A 12,109-nucleotide genomic window follows, 5' to 3' on the forward strand; every position below is an offset into this window, starting at 1 on the left:
AAAGATTGCAGCCAACTGTCTAGTTGCTAAATGTCATACTTAGTGGGTAATTGCAAAAACTGTGTCTATTTGTCATAAAACATCTGGCCAGCCCGCTAAAAAGAAGAAACTAGCCAAACCTTTTCCAGGTATAATATGGGCACGAACACCAAGTAAACTATAGGTGACCATAAATTTTAACAGCAGTTCGCCTTTGACAAAAGAGGCAGTATTGGAGGCGTGAGTGAGATGTTGTCTTAGTAATATTAATAGACATCATGAAATCACAGTATTGAAAACTAGAATCTTTCTTAAGTAAGAAAAATAAAATAATAAAATAAAATAAAATAAAATAAAATAAAATAAAATAAGGCTCCTACATTTCTTTTCTCTTCCTTCTTTCTTTTTGGACCAGCATGGGTGTGTCTTATCATTTTAATTCTCACCTTCATCAAAAACATGCTTTCAAAAAAAAAAAAAAACATGCTTTCATTGTGCTGCTGTTTGACAACCTAGTTAGTTTTTCAGAGGCCAGAAACCACTCAGCACCATCAAGACTTACTGTTCACCCAGGTGCTCATCGCTTGGATCCCTAAAAGGCTTCTTCCCATCCCCATTTCCCCTTCATGGGATCTTTCCAGACTCCACCTTGCAGAACAACTTTCTCTAAATTGCTACCTGTTTTCTCTCTGCAGCCATGACCTTTCTTACCAGCTCCTCGGACACCCAAGACAGGCCCAGGGCCCCTACCATGTGGGGACAAGAACTCTCCCTCTCAGATCAGAACCGCCTCCATCATCAACCTGACCCTGGAAACCCAGCTTCAAACACAGATCCTCTCATTGCTCCCTCCTGGGATTGGTGTTCAACCACAAGTTTTAAGACAGAATTACTCATTTAGGAGGAAAAGTACAATTCAAATTTATATAGAGAAGTTACTTAAAGTTACTCCTAACTTGGATAGTATCACGAAACAGGAAATTTTCCCTTGTGATAAAAAGGGGTCTGGAATCCTTAGACCAAGTGATGGTTTCACTGACTCTATGGAACATGCATTCACTTATTCACTGACACACTCGTCCAGTTGACAAGCACTTACTGAGTCCCTGCTGTGTGTAAGGTATTATGCTGAGCGTTGAGGATACAACAGTAACCAAATAATCAAATAACAGCAACCAAATAACTGGCTTTTTTGGAAGTGGCATTCTACTTGTGCAGATACCTTAGAGCCTAAAATATGGATGGGAATTTCTTGGAGGGTTTTCAGTAGGGAAGTGACATGATGTGCCCATAAAAGGGTGACGTATGACCACCAAGATGAGACTGTCAGTAGGACATGGAAAAGCATGAGAATAGAAGCAGAGAGACCTGTTAGAAGGTAGCTTCATTAGATGATGGTGTCTTAAGCAAGGCTGGTGGCTGTGGCTATAGTGAGAAGGCATTGATTTCAGGATGTACCATGAGGGAGAGTCAGAGTCACCAGGGTCTGCTTTTGGACTGAATGTGAAACGAGAAAACAAGAAAATCAAGAGATAGAGGATTACAGACAGATGTAACACAAGAATTCAGTTTGGCACATGCTTCAGATACCCACCAAATCTGAAGACAGCCAGGATGCTGACCGGAAAGAACTCAGGAGAAGTTCTCTTTTTTTGCTACCAGTAATGTGAGGAGGCTGGTCAAGAGGACTGTTTTTGAGGAAGTCTAACAGGAAATTTAACAACGTGTAAAGTGACAAATACGTAAGGTCAAAATGTAGCTGTGTATCTACAGTGAGATATCTCCTCACACCTGTCAGAATGGCCAAGATTAACAAAAGGAAACAACAGATGTTGGTAAGGATGTGGAGAAAGAGGAACCCTCTTACACTTGGGAATGCAAACTAGTACAGCCACTCTGGACAGCAGTATGGAAGTTCCTCAAAAAAGTTAAAAATAGAGTTACCCTATGGCCCAGCAACTGCACCACAAAGTATTTACCCAAAGGGTATAAGTATACCGATTTGAAGGAATCCATGTACCTCAATGTTGATAGCAGCATTATCAACAATAGCCAAACTGTGGAGAAAGCCTAAATGTCCATCAACTGATGAATGGATAGAGAAGATATGGAGTGTACACATACACACACACACACTCACACACACTGAAATATTACTCAGCCATCAAAAAGAATGAAATCTTGCCATTTGCCATGACATGGATGGAGCTAGAGGGTATTATGCTAAGTGAAATATCTCAGTCAGAGAATGACAAATACCATGTGATCTCACTCTTATGTAGAATTTAACAAAGAAAACAGATGAACATATGGGGAGGGTGAAATGAAAAAAGAGAGAGAGAAACAAACCATAAAAGACTCTTAATGATAGAGAACAAACTGAAGGTTGATGGAGGGAGGTGGGCGGGTGATGGGCTAGAAGGAGGATGGGGATGAAAGAGGGCACTTGTGATGAGCACTAGGTATTGTGTGTAAGTGATGAATCACTAAATTCTACCCTTGAAACTACTATTATTACATTCTATGTTAACTAACTGGAATTCAAATAAAAATTTGAAGAAAGGAAAAAATATAGCTATGTATCAATTATAAAGCTATTTCTCAAAATTCTGAACTTGGAGTTTAACTGTAATAATTGTTAACAATTTAGAACCCTGACTTCTCAGAATAGACTAACACATCAACTATGAAGCAAGATGCATATGATTTGGATCCATAACAGAATTCTCTTGATAATAATAATTCATTTCAGACCCAATACTGGATCTTCTTCAATTTAAAATATTCTTGGGGGGACGCCTGGATGGCTCAGTGGTTGAGCTTCTGCCTTCGGCTCCGGTCCTGATGCCAGGATCCGGGATCAAGTCCCGCATTGGGTTCTTCAAAGGGAGCCTGCTTCTCTCTCTTTCTATGTCTCTGCCTCTCTGTGTCTTTCATGAATAAATAAATAAAATCTTTTTAAAAAATAAAAAATGAATAAAATATTCTCGGGGTGCCTGGGTGGCTCAGTTGGTTAAGCATTTGACTGCTGGTTTCAGTTCAGGTTGTGATCTCCTGGTCATAGGATTGAGCCTGGGTCAGGCTCCACATTGAGCATGTACAGTCTGCTTCAGATTCTCTCTCCCTCAGCCTCTCCCCTGCTCATGCCCTCTCCCTCTCTAAAATAAATAAATGAAATCTTTAAAAATAAAATAAAATAAAAAGTTCTACTGTTTTGTTCTATTTCATCGAATTCATTGGAAATTTCACCTTGGATATTAGAAAGATTCACTTCTTACTGAAAAACATACAGTAAAATATTTTAAATGATGAACCTATATTAAACAACCTCTCCCAAGTGAAATTAGCCTTTTAATTTATCCGCCCATCCATCTTTCTGCCCATTTACTTCTCAAAGAGTGTTGAGGGAATAAATTGAGGCAGAATGTAAGAATCTTTAAACATTTACATTTTGGATATATTTAGTTTAGAATATCAAAGCGATGCAAAATTAAAAAGAAATGCATGCTAACAGTATTTGTACTTGGGATTCTCCTCTCAAATGGTGTTTACTACCCTCCTCCCAGTGCTCGGCTTATTGTGTTGGGTCCTACTTGGTAAAGATCCTACTTTTACCAAGCCTGCTAGCTTTAATTAAACACAGAACTAGTCAGGAGGCATTTGGAGATATGGACCTTGACCTCCTTCACCGGCACTTTATAGGACCTAAAGCCTCTGCTAACTTATAACCCTGGTCTTTGGGGTAATTGAAAAACAAGGAGAACCCAATGTCCTATTTAACACTGTTAGTATATAACAGCATTAGCCTACAACAGGCAAATCAGAATCATTACAATACTCAGATGATGCTAAACGCACTTAATTAAAAGAGGTAAAATAATTCTTAGTGATGTTTTCACAATAGAAAAACTAACATGTAGGGGATATTCATCTTTTTTTTTTTTAATAGACCTATAAAGCATCCGAATGTTGGTATGTCTGGGTGGCTTAGCTAGTCAGTTAAGTGTCCAACTCTTGATTTTGGCTCAGGTCATGATCTTAAATTTCTGGGATTGAGCCCTGCATCAGGCTCCATGCTCGGTGGGGAGTCCGCTTGAGAATTCTCTCCCTCTGCCCCTCCTCCCACTCGTTTTCTCTCTCTCTCTCTCAAATAAATAAATAAATAAATAAATAAATAAATAAAGCTTAAAAAATAAAGTATCTGCAAATGTTGAACTGATCACTTGAATTCTTATGACTAGATTTTTTAATACCACCAAGAACCAAGCCTCCTCAACACTCTGGTCAACAACCTCCTCCTGAAAAGAGAAAACGTATGCATGTTTCTATACCAAAAACTAGTAAAAAACAGCCCACCACATGAAAGGACTGCTTTGTGGGTGTCTTCTGTCCCCCAGAGAGATGCTAATAAATTCACATCTGAAGAATATTATGTTCTCTTCTAGTTCTCTGAAGTCTACTTTCAGTGTGTAGTCTGCCCCAAGGAGAAATGTGACAAGCGATACAAAAATTTGAAATATTGACATTCTCACCTGCTAGTTTACTTCAACTTCTATAGAAACATTCGTATATCCTTAAAAGATAAGAAAGTTGTTTTAGGGCAGTATTGTTGAAAATAGTACCCAGACAAATGAGTGCTCTTAGTAATTCACAGGGTGTGAAAACTCTTCACTGGAACCTCCGGCCTTACCTTTGTACCCTAAGAGATCACTATTTTAAGCAATCTATTGCATACATTTAAAAATACTGAAGACTAATGGACAAATGGTAACATAGCATGAGTCAGGTACAGCATCAGAGGTCAGGAGTCAATAGAGCACAGTTCTAGGCTTGCCATCTAGAAGCTTTATAACCTCTAACACACGTTTTTATACACATCACGGCCCTCGCTTTTTTCTAGTTGCTGCCACCCAGGGCTCACACCCACCATCTCTCACATGTATTACTACAATCACTGCTCACCCAGCCTCCCCATCTCACCATCCCCACCCTATAACATCATGCCCCTCCCTGCTTGAACCTCCTCAGTGGATTCTCACTGCTATTAGGATAACATCCAACATAAGGTCCCGGGTTTACTATATGGTCTGTGCCTCTAGTTTCATTTCCAGACTCATTTCTGGATACCCTATCACATATTTTATTCGCAAAATGTATCCGAATTCTTTCATTTCCTGCATCTTGCTAAGCTGTTTGTGCTCTTTGCCAGTGATCTTCTTTCTGCCAAGAACACTCCTCTTCCTTCACCTTCTTCTGGCAAATTTCACTGTTCCTCTAGGTCGGAATTTAAACCTGGGTTTCTCAGGGAGAACGTAACTAGCTTATTGATTAGCATAGGTTCCTTGCTGTATGCCTGCCTGCCGCCCTGCACACCCCCATTATAACACATGTCCCAGGTCATCATCAATTCTTATGTAGCATCTGTTTCCTCCCTCTCACAGAACTTCCAGGGGAAAAGGGACTACGGCTACCTTTCCACTGTAGGTCACCCAAAACCCATCACCATGCCTGACACAAAGTAGGCATCCAAAACATATTAATAAATGATTTAATAAACATGGCAAACAGCCTAAGTCTGTCTTGCTTTTTATTCATTAAACAAAGCATAGACAGGACCCATGTAATCAATGAATTATACTGAGGAAAGGTGTTGGCATAAAATCACATGGCATATCACCTGAGATTCTGGTTTGCTGGGGGTGGGGGCTGCTGGAATCCCATTTCCTTCCTGTCAGAATTAGAGTTTGATGTTTATTTGCTGTTCCAGCGACTTTACTTGTCTTATCTGACCAGTGCAATATTTAACTAGCCAACATTAATCATTTTGAAAGTCTTTGGAAATCAGAGAACTGGGCTTATATACAAATGCTTTTTGTTTAAATTGCTTCTAGATGATCGTGCTAAAAAACAACCTATTTTAAGGAGAATCAACTATGAATAATGTGAGAATTACAGTGAGGAAATGGAGTCTTCAGCTAAACCGAGGGGAGGGATTGAAAAGGAAACGAAGGTAAGATGCATTAGTCTGAGACAAGAACTATTTTTTCCTAGTGACTTTAAAGGCAGCCTGATAATAAACATTTTTAAATAACTCTAAGTACCTCACTGAGGACAGTAGTGCTATTTATCCCATTTCTGTAACCACTGTCTGAGCAGTTTCCCAAATAGGGAGGCTCTAATGGATTTAAATAGTTATACCTGAAACTGACTTATACGATTTCTGGTCCCACCCATTATGCTCTCCTTCTCCACACTACAGAACGTTCAAAGAGCCAGGGAGTTATTGATTGCTCATTTCCTCTTGATCTATCTGTGGTTTCGTATTTCCTGCATCCTGTGCCACCTGCCCGTGTGTATGGCCAACCCTTTTGACATCCCCCACCCCCACCTCTATTCGACCTCATGACCTTATAAAACAATTGATGATCTCAGGAAGAATCAATGTCCTGCTTTGACCGCAATTTCTTCTACTGGTCAGGGAAGCTCTCCCAAATACCACCCTATCCCATGCTATATAGTCATGCCTCCTTGTCACCCTCCTTGCAAGCACTTAGTTACAACTGTAATTATGTAATTATTCATGTAATGTCTTTCCTTCCCATCAGGCTGATACCACGGTGAGTAAAAGGACCATTACAAATGCTGGTCAAGCAACCCTAGTTCTGAAGAATACACATCCATCCTTTCATAAAAATAATTAGGCAAATCCTTAGTCATGTGGAGAGGTCATTCAAACTGCTTGTTTCTGCCTTTTAATTTTTATTTACAAAACAGAAGAAAATCCTCAGGATTTAAATCTGATTAATTGAAAAGCAAGAGTTATCTTCAAAGCTAGAAAAGCCATTTAGTTCATGTTGGCCTCAAACTATGTTCACAGTATTAATCTTCTTAGAATATTACTTTATTATGTCAATACGCACAATGCTTAGCTTTTTCCATATACATATACTGTCAAAACTCATCAAATCAAAATATTTATCCAGACATTAAAGGCCTTTCACAATCTAGCTCAATACTATCATCCAGTCATGCTTTGAGCTATTCTTAAAAATCTTCCTTCTTTGCTCAAATTGATTTGCTCACAAATGTCTCCTTGATTTTAGCTTTATCTTGTCATATACCTTGAATATCCACCCTGACCTCCACTGATGAAAATCCCACCCCGTCTTTCAATATCCAATCAAAATCCACATCTTCCAAAACATATAATTGAGAATATACAGACTGAAATAAACTCTTCTGTTTTTAGTTTTAATTAATTTTTGTAGGATATTAATCAGGTAAGCTATTGGCTATCACAATGTTAATGGCTTAAGCACAAAGTTTGCTTCTTGCTCACAGATGGGAGGCAGGCCTCCTCAGTACTGTCATTCAGAGACCAGGAAGACAAAGGGTCTCCAGCACATTGCTTCCAAGGTGACTGTGGCAGTGGTTTCCATTCCAGCCCGCCAAAAGGGTACAGATGGTCTCAATAGAAGATCTAGCCAGAACTTGAGGTAGGGATCATATTTAACCACAACTCGACTGTTTAGAACTCCGTCACATGCCATTTCTAACTTCCTGGGAAACCACAAAATGTAGTCTAGCCATGTGGCCAGAAAGAAGGTGATGTGGATTTTTCTAATAGCTAGGTTTCTCTGCCACAGAAATAGTATAATGGTGCATCTTCAGATACTTATAACATTTCTCCCTCAATCATTATTTATATCATTCCTATTATTTAACACTTTACATGTGCATTACTGACTGACTTAAAGATATAGTTCTTTGCAAATATTAGAGATCTGAGGTAAGATTTTTCCAGATCCTGGCTTGTCGTCAATCCTTTCTAAATTCACTAACAGGGGCTCCGAAGAGCAGATATTTTGGGAGGTGGTAAAGAGCCAGAACTATATGTTTTATGCACCAGATGTAAGGAGACAGAGTTGCCATGATGTTGTGAAAGTTGAAAGAGGGAATTGTGTTCTCAGCCAAACATAAGGCTTACCCACTCCAGCAGACAGGAGGAATTTAAGAGAAAAGGGAGGCAGGGTTATACTATAGTTCTTCCAAAGCACTCAAGCCATCTCTTTCATGTTAGAGAAAAATAACATTCAACATCCTCCCAGAGCAGTGAGTTTTAAGGAAAATAATATATCCCTACATCACACCAGTATGTCAACAGCTCTGAATAATTGTGTGAGTAGGGCAACATGATGGGGGAATTTCTTTAGACTGGTAGAAATATAATTGATGATAATCTGTTACTTATCCTGAGCATGAGTTCATTTAGATCAGGGATAACTGATCATGAGGAACCAGACTGGAAAGCAAGAAAGGACCACCAGAGTTAAACAGGAGAATGGGCTAAGCAGGAAGCAATTACAAGATGTTTAAAAAGGCAAGTGAAGGGGCACCTGGGTGGCACAATTGATTGAGTGTTCGACTCTTGGTTTTTGGCTCAGTTCATGATCTCAGGGTGGTAAGATCAAGCCCCAAGTTGGGCTCTATGCTCAGCGAGGAGTCTGCCTGAGACTCTCTCTTCCTCTCCCTTTGCCCCTCCCCAGCATGTGCGGGCTCTCTCTCTCTCTCTCTGTCTCTCTCTTTCTTTCTCTCTCTCTCAAATATATAAATAAATCTTTTTTTAAAAGGCAAGTGAAACATAATTGAAAACTGATAAGTGATAATATGTGGAGATCTAAGCACACATGATAGTTGATTTCAAGAGAAATCTGGAAATAAATCACAAAATTCCTGAAACGGACACATGTTCAGAGGCAAAATGCCCTTCCCCCAAAATATTAGAAAAACCAATGCTAAGAGCCACTGGGGTTACAGACATGGGTTCCAAGGTAGGAAAAGAGGCAACTATTGCAGATATAAAATTAATCAAAATAAATCCTTTCCCCATATTCACACAAATTTGTACCATAGGTTCTATCTCTCAAATTGGCCCATGCCACAATCCTAGTCTAACCCGCTACTGCCATTCACCTGGACTACTTTCCTGTCACCTAAGGCAGCTGTCAGGCAGAAATACAGAGATGAAGATGCTAGAGATTTGGAAGCTGTCAGCATGATGGGTGAAATACTGTGCTACAGATGAATGAAGGTATGAGGGATCTGGGACAGCACATCAGCAATATCTGCCCTACCTCTCCCCTTGCATGACACAAAACCACTCATGCCCTAGGTAACCAAAACCTATGGAGAACAACCACCACTGAGCTTCTCAGTGTTTCCGATAACTCACTCACATGAGTACTCCTCACTCCTCTAATGAAAGGAGTGTCTTCTGAATATTCCCAGGAAATACTACTAATTGGCATTTCTCAACCCATGTAATAAATCCATTCTTGTCCTGAGCCTTTCAACCCACTCCGTAATGATTTTCTAAGACACGTCTATAACTGTAGACCATTATTGTATAAAAACCTTGAAAGGGCCATCCACATGGTATTTCAGGAAGTCTTCAAGAGATCTTTGCCAGGGCGTCTGGGTGGCTCAGTGGTTGAGGGTCTGCCTTTGGCTCAGGACGTGATCAGGCTCCCCATGGGGAGCCTCCTTCTCCCTCTGTCTGTGTCTCTGCCTCTCTCTGTGTGTCTCTCATGAATAAATAAATAAGTAATATTTATAAAAAAAAAAAAAAACAAGAGGTCTTTGCCATTGTGTTCAACATTGGGAGGCCTCTCCCTTTTAACAAGCATGAGAGAGCCACGTCTACCTGTCTGGAAGGTTCATGAGAACTTGGGGGTTCAAGGTTATCATGAGTCCACCAAAAGGCCCCACCGCATGTGTCAGGCTCCTTTTACTTTATCATTAGGACTTTTACTTGTGCATTAGAGACCTACCAGGCTGTACATTCTATCTCCTTTAGATTTTCATCTCCTGTTCAATTTTTAATACAGTCTGTCCTATGGATATGAAGCCTTCCAGTTTTCCATGCGTGCCCTAAGTGATAGCTGTTGAACTGAGCCTATTATTTGCTTTCCTTATTGTTCTAAAGAAATTAACAAATGCTAGTCAATTCCACAGTCTATATAATTACCATTGCCCTCACATTGTGCTGAAGCATAAGAGTTACTGCATAAGTGAGCAGTTCTACTCCAACCTTTACCTCACCCCAATCCACAGAGGGGAACTGAATAATTGTGATGCTAGGGATTAACACCACCCCACTCACCATTGGAAGTAGCAATAATTCTTGATGCCATACAACCAGTGAATGGTTCAATCGCTGGAGCTCTCGGAGTCTGCATTTTGGTATGACTTCTAGTCCTAACCCTTTTCATTTCAGTTCCTCAAGTAGAAAACATTGAGATAAAGATGTTCATGCAGGCAGTTTATTTAGGACATGATCCTGGAATTACAGCAGCAGAGAAAGTGTTGCCAGAGAAAGGAGAAAGCTAATAAATAGGCTACTCTGAGGAGCGACTGCCACTCAGTCCCTCTAGGGCTTTCTGAAGACTCATGTAGAGATTCCTCATTATTTTTTCACTGAGGGATGAAAAATTTCACTAACTCCCTCCTTTGTGGAGGATTGATGGCCAAGGCATGAAATGCTCACATGCCAGCTGAACAAGATCCTGGGGTACTGAATAAAGCAGACCCACAGATAAGGGCACCCAAGATTGGGAGGCAACAATAAGCATGGGAACTGTCCATCACAGACAGCAGCATGGGAACTTAGAGCAAGGGTCCCCACTATGCCTCATTGATCAGATCTCTTCTGTCCTTAAGAGCCTTCAATAACTTCCCATTGGCACGTCAGAAACCATGTTCTGACTTAGAAACCCTCTGCCCTGTGATCCCTTTGTCTCAGCCTTTTAATCACACCGTCTTCTTTCTGTTCCTTGAGCTTGCTGTCCAACATCAGGGCCTCTCGCACACTGCCCTGGCTGAAGCACTCTGGCCCTTCTCCTTGCTCTGTTTCCTACACACCCCTCAGAGTTTATGGATGCCATTCCCCCTCAGGACTGCTTCTCTAAAACTTAAGATGAGGTGAGCTTGGTGGCATCGTGCACATCCACCTTCACAACACTTGTCATCCTTATTATTATACATTCAATGTCTGACCTGGCCCACCCAACTGGGCCAGAAGAAGGCAAAGTGTATTTGTTTCTCATCTTGAGTATCAAGCCAGAATGTGTCACCCAGTAAACCCTTGGCTAATACGTGTTGACTGAATAAAGAAAGAACGGAGAGCTGAGGTGCAAGATTTGAAAAGGACAAATAGCAGAACCAATCTGATGGGAAACACTGAACTAGTGGCTAGTGACATAGTGACCACTCTCTACATATCCTGGCATCTTCACTTGGCTTTTAGCCCTAACAGGCACTACACTGCTACTTCTTTGAATGTATGCAGGTGCCTATGAATGCCTTCAGATTTGTGTCTGTGGAGTAGAAAAACTGATTCTCATGAAAAAAAATAGTTTGGACAACTCAACCTTACTTTTTATGTATAGGAAGAAAACATGTAACTAATATTGGAAGAAACTGAAACAGGATAGAACACCTATTGATTCTTTCCTGGAGGGAAATATATCTACAAAGATAATTGGACCAAAGAGTGTAGAAAAGATTTAGGAGCATCACTCAGAACAGAATCTCAACAATTTTCATTACACGCTTCTTTTTCCCCCAATTTTGTGTGTTTCAGAACACACACAACAGTGAATGAAGAAAATGAATCACAGCTGAGATCTGGCCCATAAGAGCTCAGTGACACTTCTCCCCTATGTCAAAGCACAGCCTACAGTGACGCACGCACATCTGCAGCCTTGCTCAATTCAGGGACAGAAAGTGGCATGTGGCTGCAATTCCACCATTACCTTGTCTGAGCCTGTGGACAGGTGATTGTAGTGGTGTGAATGGTGGATGCCCTCCACCCCCATAATATGTCTACCCAGAAGATCTGATTTAATTTTTCTGGGGTTAGGATTCAGGCATTGATGTTTTTATGAAATTTTCCCCAGCTGATTCCTATTTGCAGTTGGGACTGAGAAGCATTGTAAATGAGAAAGCCTCACAGAAGCAAAGTCAATTCTGGCATGAAAGTCTGGCAAAATCTTATGCCAGTTGATGATGATGATAACTGCATGGTAACTGTGGTGGTGGTGACAGCAGGTGACAAGTGGTAGTAATAGAG

General features: G+C 40.5%; 1 long non-coding RNA gene across 5 annotated transcripts in view; it reads left to right on the forward strand.

Moving 5' to 3' along the window:
• The window catches only part of LOC140630344 (uncharacterized), a 94,802-nt gene that overhangs the window by 21,857 nt on the left and 60,836 nt on the right, over positions 1-12,109 (forward strand). For 3 of the 5 annotated variants that reach the window (XR_012028108.1, XR_012028109.1, XR_012028111.1), the window contains exons 4-6: positions 675-888; positions 5,871-5,989; positions 7,321-9,070. This is a non-coding gene — a long non-coding RNA (uncharacterized lncRNA). Of the gene's footprint in view, positions 1-674; positions 889-5,870; positions 5,990-6,584; positions 6,694-7,320; positions 9,071-12,109 lie in introns of those variants that run through there. The other 2 variants (XR_012028110.1, XR_012028114.1) reach the window with 2 other exon arrangements.

Source organism: Canis lupus, chromosome 1 (assembly GCF_048164855.1).
Source record: "Canis lupus baileyi chromosome 1, mCanLup2.hap1, whole genome shotgun sequence".
NCBI classification, from domain to species: Eukaryota; Metazoa; Chordata; class Mammalia; order Carnivora; family Canidae; genus Canis; species Canis lupus.